We start from the raw sequence: 24,225 nt of genomic DNA on the forward strand, positions 1-24,225 counted from the left end.
TTGTAATAAATACTGGTATGTGATAAGTAGATTTTGTTTTGAAAGCCAAAATAATTTTTACCGCAGAAGTTTGTGATTTGTAGGTATGATGTGAGTGAGATTTGGGCTGAAGATGGTGGTTAGTTGGGCAGGATGAGTATTTCAATTGTTTTCAATAGAGTGGATATTAGTGGCACTGGCTTGTTGCCATAATGTGGCATTGGTTCTTTGTTCATAACAGTGTACTCAGTTTTGTAGAAGATTTAGGTGAGAAAGAGACAGTTGTTGAATATGACATAGATAGCTAGAAATGAATTGAGTAGCAATTTCCTGCTAGGTGTAGTTTGGGTATGATGTGTCTCAGTGAGAGATAAATCTTGAAATTGAAGGGTTGTTCCTTGCTACAGTCTTGGAAACTATGTATCTGCTGTTGACTCCAATGTTTTCAAGATTACTTGTGTACAAAATTGGCCAGACTTTGCAGTTTCTTCTTCAATAAATCAGTGGAAGGTGGTGCAGATAATGGTAAAAATGTTCAGTGCCTCCTGTGAGTTGTTGATGCTGCTTGTCTTTTAAGTAAAATTGATAGGGGCTCTTGATTGACCCAGCCATACACAGAGCTGGTGCATACTTGGCTTGAGAAGACTTTGGTCAGTAAATGATGAAATACCGACACAGTGGTCACAACAAAGCTCCTTTCCCTGCATTTTAGTTTCCCTCGGGTATAGAGTGACATGTTATTGGCAGAGGATGTGCAGATAATCAGTTTGATCAGGCTGTTCGTTTTTTTAATGCTCTTTTACCAGAATCCATTCATAGTGATTAGTGTGTTCTCTGTTGGAACACGATGAGAACATTGTGTGAAGTGCACAGAAGTAGCTATTTGAGTATGTATGAAAATGTGAGGTAACCACTGTTACTCCTAAATTTCTGTGGAATTAAGTTTTCTGTGTGTGTGTGTGTGTGTGTTTGAAAATCCCAGAGGTTCAAGTTGGTAGTTTATATGTTGCAAGCGAAAAAAGCTTTTTAGTAAACTGAGGCACTAGCATTAGTTCCCTGTTCACTGTGACAAGGAAGCTAGTATAAAAAGTAGTTTGTGGTTTTGTTTGCAAAGAAGTGCTCATGGGATGAAAGCACTGCTTGAGATTATTCTGAGATGATGGGGGGGATTGCTAAGCATCTAGCATTTTAGTAAGGAGCTTGTCGGAGAATTTGTATAGTTGTAAGATTATTTGTTATTTTATGAGAAATTTCTTTATTCATAGCACATGGGCCATCATAGTTGAAGCATAAAGATTGGCATGGTATGCGTAGGTCTGTAAAATGTCCTGACAGTGATGTTCATAGGGACTTGTTGTATACTTTGATTCTTCATCTGTTTAACAGTAGACATAAGAAATGTATTAGTGGAGCAAGTAGCTGTGAAATTAGTAGTGTATGATTGATAGTATGGACGTGGCGCTTGAAGGAAGTGTTTGTTTAGCTGTGGGTGTTTTCATAATTGCCATGTGAGGAGAAGCAATACTCGTGATAGGCGACGAGAGGTACAGAGAGAAACACATTTATTGCGAGTATTGTATATCAGCAGCTCTTGGGCGGGTATCAAGTAAGACGCAAAGTGAAACGAAAGAGGAAGTATGCATGAAAGTGGCCAAATATCGACAAGAGTTCGCACTGTTAGGGTGAGGTGAATAAGCTAGTGCGGTGCGAAAATTTTCGAAGAGAGAGGCGGTTTTAAAGAAAGCACAAGAGTCCTATGAATGCCCTCTTGTGTGTTTCTCTTTCAGTGGCTATTTGGCATGTCTGCTTGCGCCATAGAAAGCTACTGTATGTGCCCCAGGCCCCCATCTAGCGGCCGGAGGTGCAAGCGGTGTTTACATACAGTCTCGCCTGAGGCAATGGTCTCTCATTTCGGAACGCAAGAAGCACTGGTAGCGCACAAAAATAGCCGAGTGAGATCATTGCGGCCAAGTAAGGGTAGAAGTAGGTTCTTTGCAGAATGTCTGAGCTTAAGAAATTCTTCGATAAGTAAATCGCGAAATGTGAAGAATGTGTCGTATTCTCGTAGGGCGTGTTGACGGTCTCGTGGCATAAGTAGCGAGCGGTGATAGCTTGCAAGCAAGATCATACTTCACAGGATCATTTCTGTAGTATGTCTTCAACTCTCTCTAGTTCAACGCTGGAGTAGACGTAACCACGATGATGAGTGGTAGCACTCTCCCTGAGCGTGAGGCTTGCGATCAAGATTCATCGCATCTTGGTTGTAATCGATGATCGTTCACCACATTCTGAGGGATGTGCGAAGGGAATAGCGCTTTCCGAGTGGTGGTTTTATTATATAGATTAGAAGCATAAGTCATACTGTTGGTATCGGGACCCGCGTCGTTGCAGAAATGTCGCTACAGGTTGTGGAAAGACTTCGATTGCGACATGTCATGAAAGCCTCGTGGAAGTTTCTCGAGTGGCACGGGGACGAGCCATTTGATTTGGCCTGCTCCAAGTGCTAGGCTTGGATGACAACGACGTACTTTTGAGTTACAAGAATGAGTGAGCAACACAAGAAGAGTGCAATTGATGACCATAAAAAGCTGACACACAACACAGTCTCGATAATCACCACTAATGCATGATGTACGAAACATTTAGGAGGAGCACGTTTGGCTAGCAAACATGAATTGAGTGATTTGCAAGGCAGTGTTATCTGCAAGAAGGAATGCATGAAATTCGCAAATGAATAAGACTGGTTCAAATACTATCGACAGAAATTTTATTTCTGTTGTCAACTAGTATTAATTAGTTGTGTGGGAGCAGGGGGATATTTCCCTTGCACCATACATCTACATACACGTTGCGTGTGATGTGGCCTAGTTTTGCGTACAAAGAACTATCTAGTTGTCAGTTTTTTGAGTGAACGAGTGTGGTGGGGAGGAGAGAGATTAGTGTTAGATGCAGAGCAGTGCGGGCAGTTGTGTGTCGGACGTTGTATGTCGGACGGTGGGTCGCCGACAGGAATTATGCGTGCTGCCATCTGTCGGCAGGTGAGGTAATGAAGCAGCTTGAATGGTGACAGAAATGATGAAAATAGTTATCTAAAGAGTAATAGCGACGACAGTTGGCAGACACTTATTTCAGCGTTGACAGTTAGTTTGGGGTGTGTGCTTGCATGACACTGGAAGTCTGTTGACGGTAGAGAAGTAGACAAGACGGCAAGAATTTTCGGCGTTCTCGCGGAGAAGTAATAGAGAAGCAGCCATAAGTATTGAAGTGAGGGCGTTGATCGGCACTCTGGTTTCCCTTCAAACCGAATAAATCTTTCGCCTTTTACTAAAGATTTCCGTGGAGGGGAACATTAAATGAGTCTAGAAGGTATTTTTTGTAGTGCTCGGCTATTGCTGAGCCACAATCACAAGTAAAACGTAATGTGAGTAGCAAGAGGTAGATTGTGTTGTGAGAATGAAGGGCGTGGATTAGCGGATCACGTTTGGCCTGAAATGGCGTGCAGTGTGTTAGACGATTGTGTAGAGAGAGAGAGAGAGAGGGGGGTAGAGGGGGACAGAGCTATTTATTGTCCTGCAAACTCTTGGTGAACCCTTTCCGTACCTCAGTTGTAGATGATTTGAGAATGTTTACTTGCACTGCAGTTGCACAACAGCATATAAGCTGATATTTGGAAGTGAATGATGAATGATTGTCTTTGTAATAAATACTGGTATGTGATAAGTAGATTTTGTTTTGAAAGCCAAAATAATTTTTACCGCAGAAGTTTGTGATTTGTAGGTATGATATGAGTGAGATTTGGGCTGAAGATGGTGGTTAGTTGGGCAGGATGAGTATTTCAATTGTTTTCAATAGAGTGGATATTAGTGGCACTGGCTTGTTGCCATAATGTGGCATTGGTTCTTTGTTCATAACAGTGTACTCAGTTTTGTAGAAGATTTAGGTGAGAAAGAGACAGTTGTTGAATATGACATAGATAGCTAGAAATGAATTGAGTAGCAATTTCCTGCTAGGTGTAGTTTGGGTATGATGTGTCTCAGTGAGAGATAAATCTTGAAATTGAAGGGTTGTTCCTTGCTACAGTCTTGGAAACTATGTATCTGCTGTTGACTCCAATGTTTTCAAGATTACTTGTGTACAAAATTGGCCAGACTTTGCAGTTTCTTCTTCAATAAATCAGTGGAAGGTGGTGCAGATAATGGTAAAAATGTTCAGTGCCTCCTGTGAGTTGTTGATGCTGCTTGTCTTTTAAGTAAAATTGATAGGGGCTCTTGATTGACCCAGCCATACACAGAGCTGGTGCATACTTGGCTTGAGAAGACTTTGGTCAGTAAATGATGAAATACCGACACAGTGGTCACAACAAAGCTCCTTTCCCTGCATTTTAGTTTCCCTCGGGTATAGAGTGACATGTTATTGGCAGAGGATGTGCAGATAATCACTTTGATCAGGCTGTTCGTTTTTTTAATGCTCTTTTACCAGAATCCATTCATAGTGATTAGTGTGTTCTCTGTTGGAACACGATGAGAACATTGTGTGAAGTGCACAGAAGTAGCTATTTGAGTATGTATGAAAATGTGAGGTAACCACTGTTACTCCTAAATTTCTGTGGAATTAAGTTTTCTCTCTCGCTCTGTGTGTGTGTTTGAAAATCCCAGAGGTTCAAGTTGGTAGTTTATATGTTGCAAGCGAAAAAAGCTTTTTAGTAAACTGAGGCACTAGCATTAGTTCCCTGTTCACTGTGACAAGGAAGCTAGTATAAAAAGTAGTTTGTGGTTTTGTTTGCAAAGAAGTGCTCATGGGATGAAAGCACTGCTTGAGATTATTCTGAGATGATGGGGGGATCGCTAAACATGTAGCATTTTAGTAAGGAGCTTGTCGGAGTATTTGTATAGTTGTAAGATTATTTGTTATTTTATGAGAAATTTCTTTATTTATAGCACATGGGCCATCATAGTTGAAGCATAAAGATTGGCATGGTATGCGTAGGTCTGTAAAATGTCCTGACAGTGATGTTCATAGGGACTTGTTGTATACTTTGATTCTTCATCTGTTTAACAGTAGACATAAGAAATGTATTAGTGGAGCAAGTAGCTGTGAAATTAGTAGTGTATGATTGATAGTATGGACGTGGCGCTTGAAGGAAGTGTTTGTTTAGCTGTGGGTGTTTTCATAATTGCCATGTGAGGAGAAGCAATACTCGTGATAGGCGACGAGAGGTACAGAGAGAAACACATTTATTGCGAGTATTGTATATCAGCAGCTCTTGGGCGGGTATCAAGTAAGACGCAAAGTGAAACGAAAGAGGAAGTATGCATGAAAGTGGCCAAATATCGACAAGAGTTCGCACTGTTAGGGTGAGGTGAATAAGCTAGTGCGGTGCGAAAATTTTCGAAGAGAGAGGCGGTTTTAAAGAAAGCACAAGAGTCCTATGAATGCCCTCTTGTGTGTTTCTCTTTCAGTGGCTATTTGGCATGTCTGCTTGCGCCATAGAAAGCTACTGTATGTGCCCCAGGCCCCCATCTAGCGGCCGGAGGTGCAAGCGGTGTTTACATACAGTCTCGCCTGAGGCAATGGTCTCTCATTTCGGAACGCAAGAAGCACTGGTAGCGCACAAAAATAGCCGAGTGAGATCATTGCGGCCAAGTAAGGGTAGAAGTAGGTTCTTTGCAGAATGTCTGAGCTTAAGAAATTCTTCGATAAGTAAATCGCGAAATGTGAAGAATGTGTCGTATTCTCGTAGGGCGTGTTGACGGTCTCGTGGCATAAGTAGCGAGCGGTGATAGCTTGCAAGCAAGATCATACTTCACAGGATCATTTCTGTAGTATGTCTTCAACTCTCTCTAGTTCTACGCTGGAGTAGACGTAACCACGATGATGAGTGGTAGCACTCTCCCTGAGCGTGAGGCTTGCGATCAAGATTCATCGCATCTTGGTTGTAATCGATGATCGTTCACCACATTCTGAGGGATGTGCGAAGGGAATAGCGCTTTCCGAGTGGTGGTTTTATTATATAGATTAGAAGCATAAGTCATACTGTTGGTATCGGGACCCGCGTCGTTGCAGAAATGTCGCTACAGGTTGTGGAAAGACTTCGATTGCGACATGTCATGAAAGCCTCGTGGAAGTTTCTCGAGTGGCACGGGGACGAGCCATTTGATTTGGCCTGCTCCAAGTGCTAGGCTTGGATGACAACGACGTACTTTTGAGTTACAAGAATGAGTGAGCAACACAAGAAGAGTGCAATTGATGACCATAAAAAGCTGACACACAACACAGTCTCGATAATCACCACTAATGCATGATGTACGAAACATTTAGGAGGAGCACGTTTGGCTAGCAAACATGAATTGAGTGATTTGCAAGGCAGTGTTATCTGCAAGAAGGAATGCATGAAATTCGCAAATGAATAAGACTGGTTCAAATACTATCGACAGAAATTTTATTTCTGTTGTCAACTAGTATTAATTAGTTGTGTGGGAGCAGGGGGATATTTCCCTTGCACCATACATCTACATACACGTTGCGTGTGATGTGGCCTAGTTTTGCGTACAAAGAACTATCTAGTTGTCAGTTTTTTGAGTGAACGAGTGTGGTGGGGAGGAGAGAGATTAGTGTTAGATGCAGAGCAGTGCGGGCAGTTGTGTGTCGGACGTTGTATGTCGGACGGTGGGTCGCCGACAGGAATTATGCGTGCTGCCATCTGTCGGCAGGTGAGGTAATGAAGCAGCTTGAATGGTGACAGAAATGATGAAAATAGTTATCTAAAGAGTAATAGCGACGACAGTTGGCAGACACTTATTTCAGCGTTGACAGTTAGTTTGGGGTGTGTGCTTGCATGACACTGGAAGTCTGTTGACGGTAGAGAAGTAGACAAGACGGCAAGAATTTTCGGCGTTCTCGCGGAGAAGTAATAGAGAAGCAGCCATAAGTATTGAAGTGAGGGCGTTGATCGGCACTCTGGTTTCCCTTCAAACCGAATTAATCTTTCGCCTTTTACTAAAGATTTCCGTGGAGGGGAACATTAAATGAGTCTAGAAGGTATTTTTTGTAGTGCTCGGCTATTGCTGAGCCACAATCACAAGTAAAACGTAATGTGAGTAGCAAGAGGTAGATTGTGTTGTGAGAATGAAGGGCGTGGATTAGCGGATCACGTTTGGCCTGAAATGGCGTGCAGTGTGTTAGACGATTGTGTAGAGAGGGGGGTAGAGGGGGGCAGAGCTATTTATTGTCATGCAAACTCTTGGTGAACCCTTTCCGTACCTCAGTTGTAGATGATTTGAGAATGTTTACTTGCACTGCAGTTGCACAACAGCATATAAGCTGATATTTGGAAGTGAATGATGAATGATTGTCTTTGTAATAAATACTGGTATGTGATAAGTAGATTTTGTTTTGAAAGCCAAAATAATTTTTACCGCAGAAGTTTGTGATTTGTAGGTATGATGTGAGTGAGATTTGGGCTGAAGATGGTGGTTAGTTGGGCAGGATGAGTATTTCAATTGTTTTCAATAGAGTGGATATTAGTGGCACTGGCTTGTTGCCATAATGTGGCATTGGTTCTTTGTTCATAACAGTGTACTCAGTTTTGTAGAAGATTTAGGTGAGAAAGAGACAGTTGTTGAATATGACATAGATAGCTAGAAATGAATTGAGTAGCAATTTCCTGCTAGGTGTAGTTTGGGTATGATGTGTCTCAGTGAGAGATAAATCTTGAAATTGAAGGGTTGTTCCTTGCTACAGTCTTGGAAACTATGTATCTGCTGTTGACTCCAATGTTTTCAAGATTACTTGTGTACAAAATTGGCCAGACTTTGCAGTTTCTTCTTCAATAAATCAGTGGAAGGTGGTGCAGATAATGGTAAAAATGTTCAGTGCCTCCTGTGAGTTGTTGATGCTGCTTGTCTTTTAAGTAAAATTGATAGGGGCTCTTGATTGACCCAGCCATACACAGAGCTGGTGCATACTTGGTTTGAGAAGACTTTGGTCAGTAAATGATGAAATACCGACACAGTGGTCACAACAAAGCTCCTTTCCCTGCATTTTAGTTTCCCTCGGGTATAGAGTGACATGTTATTGGCAGAGGATGTGCAGATAATCACTTTGATCAGGCTGTTCGTTTTTTTAATGCTCTTTTACCAGAATCCATTCATAGTGATTAGTGTGTTCTCTGTTGGAACACGATGAGAACATTGTGTGAAGTGCACAGAAGTAGCTATTTGAGTATGTATGAAAATGTGAGGTAACCACTGTTACTCCTAAATTTCTGTGGAATTAATTTTTCTCTGTGTGTGTGTGTGTGTGTGTGTGTTTGAAAATCCCAGAGGTTCAAGTTGGTAGTTTATATGTTGCAAGCGAAAAAAGCTTTTTAGTAAACTGAGGCACTAGCATTAGTTCCCTGTTCACTGTGACAAGGAAGCTAGTATAAAAAGTAGTTTGTGGTTTTGTTTGCAAAGAAGTGCTCATGGGATGAAAGCACTGCTTGAGATTATTCTGAGATGATGGGGGGATTGCTAAACATGTAGCATTTTAGTAAGGAGCTTGTCGGAGTATTTGTATAGTTGTAAAATTATTTGTTATTTTATGAGAAATTTCTTTATTCATAGCACATGGGCCATCATAGTTGAAGCATAAAGATTGGCATGGTATGCGTAGGTCTGTAAAATGTCCTGACAGTGATGTTCATAGGGACTTGTTGTATACTTTGATTCTTCATCTGTTTAACAGTAGACATAAGAAATGTATTAGTGGAGCAAGTAGCTGTGAAATTAGTAGTGTATGATTGATAGTATGGACGTGGCGCTTGAAGGAAGTGTTTGTTTAGCTGTGGGTGTTTTCATAATTGCCATGTGAGGAGAAGCAATACTCGTGATAGGCGACGAGAGGTACAGAGAGAAACACATTTATTGCGAGTATTGTATATCAGCAGCTCTTGGGCGGGTATCAAGTAAGACGCAAAGAGAAACGAAAGAGGAAGTATGCATGAAAGTGGCCAAATATCGACAAGAGTTCGCACTGTTAGGGTGAGGTGAATAAGCTAGTGCGGTGCGAAAATTTTCGAAGAGAGAGGCGGTTTTAAAGAAAGCACAAGAGTCCTATGAATGCCCTCTTGTGTGTTTCTCTTTCAGTGGCTATTTGGCATGTCTGCTTGCGCCATAGAAAGCTACTGTATGTGCCCCAGGCCCCCATCTAGCGGCCGGAGGTGCAAGCGGTGTTTACATACAGTCTCGCCTGAGGCAATGGTCTCTCATTTCGGAACGCAAGAAGCACTGGTAGCGCACAAAAATAGCCGAGTGAGATCATTGCGGTTCTTTGCAGAATGTCTGAGCTTAAGAAATTCTTCGATAAGTAAATCGCGAAATGTGAAGAATGTGTCGTATTCTCGTAGGGCGTGTTGACGGTCTCGTGGCATAAGTAGCGAGCGGTGATAGCTTGCAAGCAAGATCATACTTCACAGGATCATTTCTGTAGTATGTCTTCAACTCTCTCTAGTTCTACGCTGGAGTAGACGTAACCACGATGATGAGTGGTAGCACTCTCCCTGAGCGTGAGGCTTGCGATCAAGATTCATCGCATCTTGGTTGTAATCGATGATCGTTCACCACATTCTGAGGGATGTGCGAAGGGAATAGCGCTTTCCGAGTGGTGGTTTTATTATATAGATTAGAAGCATAAGTCATACTGTTGGTATCGGGACCCGCGTCGTTGCAGAAATGTCGCTACAGGTTGTGGAAAGACTTCGATTGCGACATGTCATGAAAGCCTCGTGGAAGTTTCTCGAGTGGCACGGGGACGAGCCATTTGATTTGGCCTGCTCCAAGTGCTAGGCTTGGATGACAACGACGTACTTTTGAGTTACAAGAATGAGTGAGCAACACAAGAAGAGTGCAATTGATGACCATAAAAAGCTGACACACAACACAGTCTCGATAATCACCACTAATGCATGATGTACGAAACATTTAGGAGGAGCACGTTTGGCTAGCAAACATGAATTGAGTGATTTGCAAGGCAGTGTTATCTGCAAGAAGGAATGCATGAAATTCGCAAATGAATAAGACTGGTTCAAATACTATCGACAGAAATTTTATTTCTGTTGTCAACTAGTATTAATTAGTTGTGTGGGAGCAGGGGGATATTTCCCTTGCACCATACATCTACATACACGTTGCGTGTGATGTGGCCTAGTTTTGCGTACAAAGAACTATCTAGTTGTCAGTTTTTTGAGTGAACGAGTGTGGTGGGGAGGAGAGAGATTAGTGTTAGATGCAGAGCAGTGCGGGCAGTTGTGTGTCGGACGTTGTATGTCGGACGGTGGGTCGCCGACAGGAATTATGCGTGCTGCCATCTGTCGGCAGGTGAGGTAATGAAGCAGCTTGAATGGTGACAGAAATGATGAAAATAGTTATCTAAAGAGTAATAGCGACGACAGTTGGCAGACACTTATTTCAGCGTTGACAGTTAGTTTGGGGTGTGTGCTTGCATGACACTGGAAGTCTGTTGACGGTAGAGAAGTAGACAAGACGGCAAGAATTTTCGGCGTTCTCGCGGAGAAGTAATAGAGAAGCAGCCATAAGTATTGAAGTGAGGGCGTTGATCGGCACTCTGGTTTCCCTTCAAAACGAATATATCTTTCGCCTTTTACTAAAGATTTCCGTGGAGGGGAACATTAAATGAGTCTAGAAGGTATTTTTTGTAGTGCTCGGCTATTGCTGAGCCACAATCACAACTAAAACGTAATGTGAGTAGCAAGAGGTAGATTGTGTTGTGAGAATGAAGGGCGTGGATTAGCGGATCACGTTTGGCCTGAAATGGCGTGCAGTGTGTTAGACGATTGTGTAGAGAGAGAGAGAGAGGGGGACAGAGCTATTTATTGTCCTGCAAACTCTTGGTGAACCCTTTCCGTACCTCAGTTGTAGATGATTTGAGAATGTTTACTTGCACTGCAGTTGCACAACAGCATATAAGCTGATATTTGGAAGTGAATGATGAATGATTGTCTTTGTAATAAATACTGGTATGTGATAAGTAGATTTTGTTTTGAAAGCCAAAATAATTTTTACCGCAGAAGTTTGTGATTTGTAGGTATGATGTGAGTGAGATTTGGGCTGAAGATGGTGGTTAGTTGGGCAGGATGAGTATTTCAATTGTTTTCAATAGAGTGGATATTAGTGGCACTGGCTTGTTGCCATAATGTGGCATTGGTTCTTTGTTCATAACAGTGTACTCAGTTTTGTAGAAGATTTAGGTGAGAAAGAGACAGTTGTTGAATATGACATAGATAGCTAGAAATGAATTGAGTAGCAATTTCCTGCTAGGTGTAGTTTGGGTATGATGTGTCTCAGTGAGAGATAAATCTTGAAATTGAAGGGTTGTTCCTTGCTACAGTCTTGGAAACTATGTATCTGCTGTTGACTCCAATGTTTTCAAGATTACTTGTGTACAAAATTGGCCAGACTTTGCAGTTTCTTCTTCAATAAATCAGTGGAAGGTGGTGCAGATAATGGTAAAAATGTTCAGTGCCTCCTGTGAGTTGTTGATGCTGCTTGTCTTTTAAGTAAAATTGATAGGGGCTCTTGATTGACCCAGCCATACACAGAGCTGGTGCATACTTGGCTTGAGAAGACTTTGGTCAGTAAATGATGAAATACCGACACAGTGGTCACAACAAAGCTCCTTTCCCTGCATTTTAGTTTCCCTCGGGTATAGAGTGACATGTTATTGGCAGAGGATGTGCAGATAATCACTTTGATCAGGCTGTTCGTTTTTTTAATGCTCTTTTACCAGAATCCATTCATAGTGATTAGTGTGTTCTCTGTTGGAACACGATGAGAACATTGTGTGAAGTGCACAGAAGTAGCTATTTGAGTATGTATGAAAATGTGAGGTAACCACTGTTACTCCTAAATTTCTGTGGAATTAAGTTTTCTCTCTCGCTCTGTGTGTGTGTTTGAAAATCCCAGAGGTTCAAGTTGGTAGTTTATATGTTGCAAGCGAAAAAAGCTTTTTAGTAAACTGAGGCACTAGCATTAGTTCCCTGTTCACTGTGACAAGGAAGCTAGTATAAAAAGTAGTTTGTGGTTTTGTTTGCAAACAAGTGCTCATGGGATGAAAGCACTGCTTGAGATTATTCTGAGATGATGGGGGGATTGCTAAACATGTAGCATTTTAGTAAGGAGCTTGTCGGAGTATTTGTATAGTTGTAAAATTATTTGTTATTTTATGAGAAATTTCTTTATTCATAGCACATGGGCCATCATAGTTGAAGCATAAAGATTGGCATGGTCTGCGTAGGTCTGTAAAATGTCCTGACAGTGATGTTCATAGGGACTTGTTGTATACTTTGATTCTTCATCTGTTTAACATTAGACATAAGAAATGTATTAGTGGAGCAAGTAGCTGTGAAATTAGTAGTGTATGATTGATAGTATGGACGTGGCGCTTGAAGGAAGTGTTTGTTTAGCTGTGGGTGTTTTCATAATTGCCATGTGAGGAGAAGCAATACTCGTGATAGGCGACGAGAGGTACAGAGAGAAACACATTTATTGCGAGTATTGTATATCAGCAGCTCTTGGGCGGGTATCAAGTAAGACGCAAAGTGAAACGAAAGAGGAAGTATGCATGAAAGTGGCCAAATATCGACAAGAGTTCGCACTGTTAGGGTGAGGTGAATAAGCTAGTGCGGTGCGAAAATTTTCGAAGAGAGAGGCGGTTTTAAAGAAAGCACAAGAGTCCTATGAATGCCCTCTTGTGTGTTTCTCTTTCAGTGGCTATTTGGCATGTCTGCTTGCGCCATAGAAAGCTACTGTATGTGCCCCAGGCCCCCATCTAGCGGCCGGAGGTGCAAGCGGTGTTTACATACAGTCTCGCCTGAGGCAATGGTCTCTCATTTCGGAACGCAAGAAGCACTGGTAGCGCACAAAAATAGCCGAGTGAGATCATTGCGGCCAAGTAAGGGTAGAAGTAGGTTCTTTGCAGAATGTCTGAGCTTAAGAAATTCTTCGATAAGTAAATCGCGAAATGTGAAGAATGTGTCGTATTCTCGTAGGGCGTGTTGACGGTCTCGTGGCATAAGTAGCGAGCGGTGATAGCTTGCAAGCATCTCCGGCGGTACACCGCAAGGTTACCGCCCTTCGATAGTGCCCTTCTAGCGCTTATCGAAGTGTTAGGTGTTCCAGCCAGCCAGCCAGCCAGCCAGCCAGCCAGCCAGCCAGCCAGCCAGCCAGCCAGCCAGCCCAGAAGCAGCAGCAGCAGCAGCAGCAGCGGCAGCAGCAGCGGCAGCAGCAGCAGCAGCAGCAGCAGCAGCAGCAGTTCCCGGTCCCGGCCTGCAGCAGTGGTCGGGCAGCCAGCCAGCCCTCCGGCGGCAGCAGCAGCAGTCCCGCCAGCAGCAGCTCCGCCAGCAGCAGCAGCAGCAGCCGCCGCCGCCGCCGCCCCGGCCCCGTCCGCGGCAGCAGCGTTCCTGCCTCTCGCCGTCCAGCCAGCAGCAGCAGCAGCAGCAGCCGCCGCCCCGGCCCCGTCCGCGGCAGCAGCGTTCCCGCCGTCCGCCGTCCCCCAGTGTGTGTTCTGTCCTTTAGTGCTGTGTTTTTTCTTCTCCTTGTCATCATGTCCGCCCCCACCACCACCGTCACTACTACCACCACCGTCATCGTGTATACGTCCCCTTCCGCCGCCTCCACCACTATCACTTGGTGTGCCCAGTCCCACCCCCCTCCTTCCATCCCTCCCCTCCTCTCTATCCCTTCGCCCTCGCTCTTTGTCCCCCCCTCTTCCGCTTCTTCCTCTCGTTCTGATCCCTTCCCCCCACTCCCCCAGCCTGTCACTGCAGCTCCGGCTCGGGTGGTGGCCCGTCGGGCCACTGCCCACACCCAGCTTTCCCCGTCGCCATCGCCATCTCCGCCACCACCACCGCCATCTTCGTCGTCGTCACCATCACTGCCACCTTCGCCTGCACCGTCACAGTCATCTCCGGCGCCGGCTGTTGCGTCCGTGCCGGGACCTGCCCCTTCCCACCACCTCCCCATCGTTCCCGTCCCTCTTATCACCACCCGCCCATCTGCAGCTGTCAAACGCCCTAGTGGCGCCCCCACTTCCTCTGCTCCTAAAAAGGCTCCACCCCGCCCCCCATCCCCACCCCAAAATGCCATGGACGTCTCCCCACCTGGCCCCGCTCCCTCCTCCTCCTCCCCGCCCGGTCTCTACAAATATCTCCTGTCCCGTCCCGATCCTTCCTTCCTCGAGGCCCGGAATCTCTCCCTCCTCCTCCGCCGCCATTTCCCTGGCGCCCCCATATCTCTCCTTACTCCCAGACGGGACTCTGTTCTTATCTCCTCCCCCAGCCCGACCCTCCATACTGACATCCTCTCCCGCCTCCCCATCACCCGTTTTGGTCCTAACGCCTCCCTCACCCCTGCTCCCTCTCCTTCTCCTACCCGCCAACCCCAACCCCCGCGTCGCCCGCCGACCCTCACCGCCGTGATCACTCGGCTTAGTCCGTCGATCACGGAGGAGGAGGTGTTGGCGGAGCTGAAGGCCCATCCCACCCTGGAGGTGCGGGCAGTCCGCCGCATTTTTAACGCGACCGGCCCCACCCGCCTTATGCGGGTGTTCTCTGAGGACGCCCCCTCCATTGACCGCCTCCTGAAGGAGGGTGCCCTCCTCTTCAATCAGCGGTACAAGGTCGACCCCTCCCGTTCCCCCCCTCAATCCCTGCGCTGCCAGAGATGTCTGCGCTACAATGCACATACAACAGCCGAGTGCCGCGAGGCTCCCACCTGCCCGCATTGTCGACAAGCGCACTTTCTCCGGCAGTGCCCCAACCTCCAATCCCCTCCCTCCTGTAATACCTGCAGCCTCCCCCACCCTACCTACTCCCAAAAGTGTAAAGCCCGGCCCCCTCCCACCACCCCTGAACTCACCGTACCTGTCCGTCCCCTGGATGCCCCCACCCCTCCTGGCAATTCCCTTCGTCCCCCCCCCCCACTGCTGAGGACATCATCAGGTTCCTCACTATTGTCCTCCAAAACGTCCATCCCTTTCAGCGCCCCCACACCCTCCAACAGATCTCCCTCGCCGCCCGTTCCATATTCCACCTTAAAATGTACGCCACCTATTCCAATAACCAGGCCCATTTCACCTTCTCCCGCCTTGACACCCTCGTCTAAATCCTATCATGGCGCGACAGCATCGTATCCTTTTCAACAATATCCGCTCCCTTCCCGCCAACAAGAACCTCTTCCTGCACACCCTTGCTACCCACCGTGTGGATGCCTTCCTCCTCAATGAAACCTTTCTCCAACCCCACCACTCCATTCACACCTCCCCCTATCTCCTCCACCGATCCGATAATCCCCTCCCAGTGGCGCGTGGCGGCGTTGCCATTGGCCACCACCGCCAGATCCCCGTTCGGCTCCAACCTCTCCTTCCCGACCCCACCGAACACCTGATCCTTAGTCTCTTCTTCCCCGGCCTTACCGTTACCAGTGCCACCATCTATGTCCGCCCTAACGCCCCTCTTCCTTTCGACTTCCTCTCCCACATCGACCGTACCTTCTCCTCCTATGTGATCGCCGCCGACCTCAACATCCATAGTCGCTCCGCTGCCCAGTTACGGCGGTGGCATCGGTTCCTCTCCTCCCTTCAAGGCGACCTCATCCCCATCCCCCAGCACACCCGCCCCGAATCCAATTCCACTCCCGATGTTATTCTTTCCTCCCCCAACCTCCTTGGTCGCATTACGGTGGATGTCCTGGAGCCTATTGGTAGTGACCATCTCCCTGTCCTCCTCACCGTTTCAGACGGTCGTCGCCCCCGCCCCGACCCTCGTAATGACCCTCCCCCCAAGTACATCCATGACTATTCCCGTGCCGACTGGAATGCCTACCGGGATACCCTCTCCACTCAGGTCGACAGCCACCCTCTCGCCTACCGCCGTCCCGATGATGTCTCCCATGCCGCCTCCTTTCTCCAGCAGACCTTGTCTGAGGCCGTGGAGGCCCACGTCCCTACTGTTGCCATCCACCCCCACCGTCCTACCTTGCCACCACAGGCCGTCCTCCTCCTCCGTGAATCCCGTCGTCTCTACCGTGCCTTCCTCCGCACGCGTGACCCGGACACCCTACGACGCCACCGGCAACTACAGCGACACATTCGAAATTTGCTCGCGGCTAAGAAACGCCGGGACTGGCGACAGACATGCACCCGTTTAAATGCTACCCTTCCTATAAACTCGTCCAAGTTCTGGACCGCCTTCCGTCGCCTTACCGGAACAAAGCCCTCCCCCAACTATCCTCTTCTCCACGATGACCACCCATTCCCTGACGCCCTTAGTAAGGCCAACCACTTTGCCTCCTACCTGTCCGATGTGTTTTCCATCCCTGATGATCCCCGGTTCGATTACTCCCTCTTCCCCGATATCCGCGATCTAACTGACACCTCTGTCCCTCCCCTCGCTCCTGGTTTCCAGTACTTGGACAACATTCCACACACGGAACTTAATGCCCCCATCACTACACAGGATCTCATTACTACACTCCGCACCAAACGCAACACCGCTCCTGGTCACAATCGTGTCACCTACCGTCACCTTCGTGAAGCTCCTGTCTCTTTCCTCTCCACCCTGGCCAGGCTCTACAATGTAGTCCTGTCCACTGGTTACTACCCCGACCTGTGGAAAACCTCTCGTATCCTCATGTTCCTCAAACCTGGCAAATCGCCGTCCGCCGTCTCCTCCTACCGTCCCATCAGCCTTACCTCGGTCTTCAGCAAGGTCCTGGAATCTATCCTCACCCGCCGCATCCACCAGCATCTCCGCCAGCACCGCCTCCTCCCCGTTACCCAGTGTGGCTTTCGGCCGTCCTTCTCTTCCGACGATCTTCTCCTTCACCTCACTCATCTCCTTTCCGAACAGCTCAATTCCCGTCGCTCCGCAATCTTCCTCTCTCTTGACCTCGAACGCGCATATGACCGCGTATGGCATTCCGGTCTCCTCTTCAAGCTCCAAACCTTCGCCCTTCCCATTAACTACGTTCGTCTGATCGGTTCCTTTCTCTCCCGCCGTCCTTCCCATGTCACCATCCATAACACCGATTCCTACACCTTTTTCCCCTCCGCCGGTGTGCCCCAAGGCTCCGTCCTCTCCCCCCTTCTGTACTTGTTGTACACGGCGGACATGCCGCCGCCGCCACCCCCCGTCCACCTTCTCCAGTTTGCCGATGACACCGCCTTCCTTGCCCTTGCCCCCACCCTGCAACGCTCCCAACACCTTCTCCAATCCCATCTTGACCGGTTCACCGCTTGGTGCAACCAGTGGTTGCTCAAGGTCAATCCTTCCAAAACCCAGGCGATCATTGTAGGCAAAACCACTCCTTCCTTCCGCCTCCTTGATTTCTATCTCACCGTTTATGGCCGTCCCATCGCTCTCACCCCCACCCTTAAGTACCTTGGCGTCACCCTCGACCGTCGTCTCTCCTGGACTCCCCATCTCCAGACAATCCAAGCCAAGGCACGTTCCCGACTCCGTCTCCTCAAGCTCCTTTCTGGCCGTACGTGGGGTCTGGACCCCTCCACCATCCTCCACACCTATAAGTCCCTCATCCGCCCTATCCTCTGTTACGCCCATCCAGCCTGGATCTCCGCCCCCCCTTCCTTTTATAAATCCCTCCAAATCCTTGAACGCCATGCTCTCCGCCTTGCCTATCGCATCCGTCTCCCCTCCCCCACGCGGATCCTGTATGACCTTATCCCCTTCCCCCACCTCCTCCTCTTCCTCGAAAGGATACGAATCCTATACACCTCCCGTAAACTCGATCCTCCTCACCCGCTCGTCTCCCCGATCCTCTCCCACCCCCGCCCGCTGCCGCGCCTGTACTCCCATGTCCCACCCGGTCTCCATCTCTCCACCCTCCTTACCCTCTCCCGAGGTGGCTTCCGCCAGCTCCCTCTCCCTGATGATGTCCTCCTCCCCTCCATCTACCCCTCCTATCAACTTTGATCCCCCCCCTCCTCCTGTGTCCTATCCTTTAGGCACCCTCCCTCCCTCCTATCCCCTCCCTTCTCTTTCCTTTCCCCCCTCCCTCCTCCCCTCTCCCCCAGGCTTCCCCACCCCCTTCCTCCCTCCCCCTCTCTCCTTTGCCCATGGCATCCCTGCTCTCCCCTCTCGCTCTCCCTCTCCACTTGCTCCTCCTCCTCTCTTGGCAGGTCCCCGGACTCGCACACGCATAGTGAACATTCGCGCGCCGGAGATCATCGCCTTCTGTGTCTCGTGTGTGTGCCGCCGTTTAGTGTTTTTGGTGTCCGCCGTCCCACTACTACGTTCACTTGTGCCGTCGGATTCGTCAGTGTTGTGTGAGCCGTGCCAATGTGTTATCAGTGTTGTTATCGTCACGTGTGAACGACTCCGTGTTTTTTGTGTCTATGTGACATCTTTCTTTTGCCCGTCACTTTGTTTCATTGTCTTTCTCCGTTTTTCTACTTTTGTAAACCGCTGTGGCTGAAGAGCGGCGTAGTGTGCCGCTGCCAGCCTACTTGCTTTGTACAAGTATTAAAATCACAATAAAGAAAAAAAAAAAAAAAAGCTTGCAAGCAAGATCATACTTCACAGGATCATTTCTGTAGTATGTCTTCAACTCTCTCTAGTTCAACGCTGGAGTAGACGTAACCACGATGATGAGTGGTAGCACTCTCCCTGAGCGTGAGGCTTGCGATCAAGATTCATCGCATCTTGGTTGTAATCGATGATCGTTCACCACATTCTGAGGGATGTGGGAAGGGAATAGCGCTTTCCGAGTGGTGGTTTTATTATATAGATTAGAAGCATAAGTCATACTGTTGGTATCGGGACCCGCGTCGTTGCAGAAATGTCGCTACAGGTTGTGGAAAGACTTCGATTGCGACATGTCATGAAAGCCTCGTGGAAGTTTCTCGAGTGGCACGGGGACGAGCCATTTGATTTGGCCTGCTCCAGGTGCTAGGCTTGGATGACAACGACGTACTTTTGAGTTACAAGAATGAGTGAGCAACACAAGAAGAGTGCAATTGATGACCATAAAAAGCTGACACACAACACAGTCTCGATAATCACCACTAATGCATGATGTACGAAGCATTTAGGAGGAGCACGTTTGGCTAGCAAACATGAATTGAGTGATTTGCAAGGCAGTGTTATCTGCAAGAAGGAATGCATGAAATTCGCAAATGAATAAGACTGGTTCAAATACTATCGACAGAAATTTTATTTCTGTTGTCAACTAGTATTAATTAGTTGTGTGGGAGCAGGGGGATATTTCCCTTGCACCATACATCTACATACACGTTGCGTGTGATGTGGCCTAGTTTTGCGTACAAAGAACTATCTAGTTGTCAGTTTTTTGAGTGAACGAGTGTGGTGGGGAGGAGAGAGATTAGTGTTAGATGCAGAGCAGTGCGGGCAGTTGTGTGTCGGACGTTGTATGTCGGACGGTGGGTCGCCGACAGGAATTATGCGTGCTGCCATCTGTCGGCAGGTGAGGTAATGAAGCAGCTTGAATGGTGACAGAAATGATGAAAATAGTTATCTAAAGAGTAATAGCGACGACAGTTGGCAGACACTTATTTCAGCGTTGACAGTTAGTTTGGGGTGTGTGCTTGCATGACACTGGAAGTCTGTTGACGGTAGAGAAGTAGACAAGACGGCAAGAATTTTCGGCGTTCTCGCGGAGAAGTAATAGAGAAGCAGCCATAAGTATTGAAGTGAGGGCGTTGATCGGCACTCTGGTTTCCCTTCAAAACGAATAAATCTTTCGCCTTTTACTAAAGATTTCCGTGGAGGGGAACATTAAATGAGTCTAGAAGGTTTTTTTTGTAGTGCTCGGCTATTGCTGAGCCACAATCACAAGTAAAACGTAATGTGAGTAGCAAGAGGTAGATTGTGTTGTGAGAATGAAGGGCGTGGATTAGCGGATCACGTTTGGCCTGAAATGGCGTGCAGTGTGTTAGACGATTGTGTAGAGAGAGAGAGAAAGAGAGAGAGAGCGAGAGAGAGAGAGGGGGGGGGTAGAGGGGGACAGAGCTATTTATTGTCCTGCAAACTCTTGGTGAACCCTTTCCGTACCTCAGTTGTAGATGATTTGAGAATGTTTACTTGCACTGCAGTTGCACAACAGCATATAAGCTGATATTTGGAAGTGAATGATGAATGATTGTCTTTGTAATAAATACTGGTATGTGATAAGTAGATTTTGTTTTGAAAGCCAAAATATTTTTTACCGCAGAAGTTTGTGATTTGTAGGTATGATGTGAGTGAGATTTGGGCTGAAGATGGTGGTTAGTTGGGCAGGATGAGTATTTCAATTGTTTTCAATAGAGTGGATATTAGTGGCACTGGCTTGTTGCCATAATGTGGCATTGGTTTTTTGTTCATAACAGTGTACTCAGTTTTGTAGAAGATTTAGGTGAGAAAGAGACAGTTGTTGAATATGACATAGATAGCTAGAAATGAATTGAGTAGCAATTTCCTGCTAGGTGTAGTTTGGGTATGATGTGTCTCAGTGAGAGATAAATCTTGAAATTGAAGGGTTGTTCCTTGCTACAGTCTTGGAAACTATGTATCTGCTGTTGACTCCAATGTTTTCAAGATTACTTGTGTACAAAATTGGCCAGACTTTGCAGTTTCTTCTTCAATAAATCAGTGGAAGGTGGTGCAGATAATGGTAAAAATGTTCAGTGCCTCCTGTGAGTTGTTGATGCTGCTTGTCTTTTAAGTAAAATTGATAGGGGCTCTTGATTGACCCAGCCATACACAGAGCTGGTGCATACTTGGCTTGAGAAGACTTTGGTCAGTAAATGATGAAATACCGACACAGTGGTCACAACAAAGCTCCTTTCCCTGCATTTTAGTTTCCCTCGGGTATAGAGTGACATGTTATTGGCAGAGGATGTGCAGATAATCACTTTGATCAGGCTGTTCGTTTTTTTAATGCTCTTTTACCAGAATCCATTCATAGTGATTAGTGTGTTCTCTGTTGGAACACGATGAGAACATTGTGTGAAGTGCACAGAAGTAGCTATTTGAGTATGTATGAAAATGTGAGGTAACCACTGTTACTCCTAAATTTCTGTGGAATTAAGTTTTCTGTGTGTGTGTGTGTGTTTGAAAATCCCAGAGGTTCAAGTTGGTAGTTCATATGTTGCAAGCGAAAAAAGCTTTTTAGTAAACTGAGGCACTAGCATTAGTTCCCTGTTCACTGTGACAAGGAAGCTAGTATAAAAAGTAGTTTGTGGTTTTGTTTGCAAAGAAGTGCTCATGGGATGAAAGCACTGCTTGAGATTATTCTGAGATGATGGGGGGATTGCTAAACATGTAGCATTTTAGTAAGGAGCTTGTCGGAGTATTTGTATAGTTGTAAAATTATTTGTTATTTTATGAGAAATTTCTTTATTCATAGCACATGGGCCATCATAGTTGAAGCATAAAGATTGGCATGGTATGCGTAGGTCTGTAAAATGTCCTGACAGTGATGTTCATAGGGACTTGTTGTATACTTTGATTCTTCATCTGTTTAACAGTAGACATAAGAAATGTATTAGTGGAGCAAGTAGCTGTGAAATTAGTAGTGTATGATTGATAGTATGGACGTGGCGCTTGAAGGAAGTGTTTGTTTAGCTGTGGGTGTTTTCATAATTGCCATGTGAGGAGAAGCAATACTCGTGATAGGCGACGAGAGGTACAGAGAGAAACACATTTATTGCGAGTATTGTATATCAGCAGCTCTTGGGCGGGTATCAAGTAAGACGCAAAGTGAAACGAAAGAGGAAGTATGCATGAAAGTGGCCAAATATCGACAAGAGTTCGCACTGTTAGGGTGAGGTGAATAAGCTAGTGCGGTGCGAAAATTTTCGAAGAGAGAGGCGGTTTTAAAGAAAGCACAAGAGTCCTATGAATGCCCTCTTGTGTGTTTCTCTTTCAGTGGCTATTTGGCATGTCTGCTTGCGCCATAGAAAGCTACTGTATGTGCCCCAGGCCCCCATCTAGCGGCCGGGGGTGCAAGCGGTGTTTACATACAGTCTCGCCTGAGGCAATGGTCTCTCATTTCGGAACGCAAGAAGCACTGGTAGCGCACAAAAATAGCCGAGTGAGATCATTGCGGCCAAGTAAGGGTAGAAGTAGGTTCTTTGCAGAATGTCTGAGCTTAAGAAATTCTTCGATAAGTAAATCGCGAAATGTGAAGAATGTGTCGTATTCTCGTAGGGCGTGTTGACGGTCTCGTGGCATAAGTAGCGAGCGGTGATAGCTTGCAAGCAAGATCATACTTCACAGGATCATTTCTGTAGTATGTCTTCAACTCTCTCTAGTTCAACGCTGGAGTAGAAGTAACCACGATGATGAGTGGTAGCACTCTCCCTGAGCGTGAGGCTTGCGATCAAGATTCATCGCATCTTGGTTGTAATCGATGATCGTTCACCACATTCTGAGGGATGTGGGAAGGGAATAGCGCTTTCCGAGTGGTGGTTTTATTATATAGATTAGAAGCATAAGTCATACTGTTGGTATCGGGACCCGCGTCGTTGCAGAAATGTCGCTACAGGTTGTGGAAAGACTTCGATTGCGACATGTCATGAAAGCCTCGTGGAAGTTTCTCGAGTGGCACGGGGACGAGCCATTTGATTTGGCCTGCTCCAAGTGCTAGGCTTGGATGACAACGACGTACTTTTGAGTTACAAGAATGAGTGAGCAACACAAGAAGAGTGCAATTGATGACCATAAAAAGCTGACACACAACACAGTCTCGATAATCACCACTAATGCATGATGTACGAAACATTTAGGAGGAGCACGTTTGGCTAGCAAACATGAATTGAGTGATTTGCAAGGCAGTGTTATCTGCAAGAAGGAATGCATGAAATTCGCAAATGAATAAGACTGGTTCAAATACTATCGACAGAAATTTTATTTCTGTTGTCAACTAGTATTAATTAGTTGTGTGGGAGCAGGGGGATATTTCCCTTGCACCATACATCTACATACACGTTGCGTGTGATGTGGCCTAGTTTTGCGTACAAAGAACTATCTAGTTGTCAGTTTTTTGAGTGAACGAGTGTGGTGGGGAGGAGAGAGATTAGTGTTAGATGCAGAGCAGTGCGGGCAGTTGTGTGTCGGACGTTGTATGTCGGACGGTGGGTCGCCGACAGGAATTATGCGTGCTGCCATCTGTCGGCAGGTGAGGTAATGAAGCAGCTTGAATGGTGACAGAAATGATGAAAATAGTTATCTAAAGAGTAATAGCGACGACAGTTGGCAGACACTTATTTCAGCGTTGACAGTTAGTTTGGGGTGTGTGCTTGCATGACACTGGAAGTCTGTTGACGGTAGAGAAGTAGACAAGACGGCAAGAATTTTCGGCGTTCTCGCGGAGAAGTAATAGAGAAGCAGCCATAAGTATTGAAGTGAGGGCGTTGATCGGCACTCTGGTTTCCCTTCAAACCGAATTAATCTTTCGCCTTTTACTAAAGATTTCCGTGGAGGGGAACATTAAATGAGTCTAGAAGGTATTTTTTGTAGTGCTCGGCTATTGCTGAGCCACAATCACAAGTAAAACGTAATGTGAGTAGCAAGAGGTAGATTGTGTTGTGAGAATGAAGGGCGTGGATTAGCGGATCACGTTTGGCCTGAAATGGCGTGCAGTGTGTTAGACGATTGTGTAGAGAGAGAGAGAGGGGGACAGAGCTATTTATTGTCCTGCAAACTCTTGGTGAACCCTTTCCGTACCTCAGTTGTAGATGATTTGAGAATGTTTACTTGCACTGCAGTTGCACAACAGCATATAAGCTGATATTTGGAAGCGAATGATGAATGATTGTCTTTGTAATAAATACTGGTATGTGATAAGTAGATTTTGTTTTGAAAGCCAAAATAATTTTTACCGCAGAAGTTTGTGATTTGTAGGTATGATGTGAGTGAGATTTGGGCTGAAGATGGTGGTTAGTTGGGCAGGATGAGTATTTCAATTGTTTTCAATAGAGTGGATATTAGTGGCACTGGCTTGTTGCCATAATGTGGCATTGGTTCTTTGTTCATAACAGTGTACTCAGTTTTGTAGAAGATTTAGGTGAGAAAGAGACAGTTGTTGAATATGACATAGATAGCTAGAAATGAATTGAGTAGCAATTTCCTGCTAGGTGTAGTTTGGGTATGATGTGTCTCAGTGAGAGATAAATCTTGAAATTGAAGGGTTGTTCCTTGCTACAGTCTTGGAAACTATGTATCTGCTGTTGACT

The 24,225-nt window shown here is 46.2% G+C and overlaps 10 non-coding genes across 10 annotated transcripts; all 10 read left to right on the forward strand.

The window, feature by feature from the left end:
- The first annotated feature begins 2,099 nt into the window (after positions 1–2,099).
- Positions 2,100–2,306, forward strand: LOC126254555 (small nucleolar RNA U3). The gene has a single exon (XR_007546226.1). It is a non-coding gene; the product is annotated as a small nucleolar RNA U3 (small nucleolar RNA).
- Positions 2,307–3,259: 953 nt separating this feature from the next.
- Positions 3,260–3,378, forward strand: LOC126254764 (U5 spliceosomal RNA). Its single transcript, XR_007546405.1, has one exon. It is a non-coding gene; the product is annotated as a U5 spliceosomal RNA (small nuclear RNA).
- Positions 3,379–5,771: 2,393 nt separating this feature from the next.
- LOC126254561 (small nucleolar RNA U3) lies at positions 5,772–5,978 on the forward strand. The gene has a single exon (XR_007546231.1). It is a non-coding gene; the product is annotated as a small nucleolar RNA U3 (small nucleolar RNA).
- A 953-nt stretch (positions 5,979–6,931) lies between these two features.
- Positions 6,932–7,050, forward strand: LOC126254783 (U5 spliceosomal RNA). The gene has a single exon (XR_007546422.1). It is a non-coding gene; the product is annotated as a U5 spliceosomal RNA (small nuclear RNA).
- Positions 7,051–9,416: 2,366 nt separating this feature from the next.
- On the forward strand, positions 9,417–9,623 carry LOC126254562 (small nucleolar RNA U3). Its single transcript, XR_007546232.1, has one exon. It is a non-coding gene; the product is annotated as a small nucleolar RNA U3 (small nucleolar RNA).
- A 953-nt stretch (positions 9,624–10,576) lies between these two features.
- On the forward strand, positions 10,577–10,695 carry LOC126254779 (U5 spliceosomal RNA). Its single transcript, XR_007546419.1, has one exon. It is a non-coding gene; the product is annotated as a U5 spliceosomal RNA (small nuclear RNA).
- Positions 10,696–18,557: 7,862 nt separating this feature from the next.
- LOC126254544 (small nucleolar RNA U3) lies at positions 18,558–18,764 on the forward strand. The gene has a single exon (XR_007546216.1). It is a non-coding gene; the product is annotated as a small nucleolar RNA U3 (small nucleolar RNA).
- Positions 18,765–19,717: 953 nt separating this feature from the next.
- On the forward strand, positions 19,718–19,836 carry LOC126254767 (U5 spliceosomal RNA). Its single transcript, XR_007546408.1, has one exon. It is a non-coding gene; the product is annotated as a U5 spliceosomal RNA (small nuclear RNA).
- Positions 19,837–22,250: 2,414 nt separating this feature from the next.
- Positions 22,251–22,457, forward strand: LOC126254549 (small nucleolar RNA U3). Its single transcript, XR_007546220.1, has one exon. It is a non-coding gene; the product is annotated as a small nucleolar RNA U3 (small nucleolar RNA).
- Positions 22,458–23,410: 953 nt separating this feature from the next.
- On the forward strand, positions 23,411–23,529 carry LOC126254784 (U5 spliceosomal RNA). The gene has a single exon (XR_007546423.1). It is a non-coding gene; the product is annotated as a U5 spliceosomal RNA (small nuclear RNA).
- Positions 23,530–24,225: the final 696 nt, after the last annotated feature.

This window comes from Schistocerca nitens, chromosome 4, assembly GCF_023898315.1.
Source record: "Schistocerca nitens isolate TAMUIC-IGC-003100 chromosome 4, iqSchNite1.1, whole genome shotgun sequence".
NCBI lineage: Eukaryota > Metazoa > Arthropoda > Insecta > Orthoptera > Acrididae > Schistocerca > Schistocerca nitens.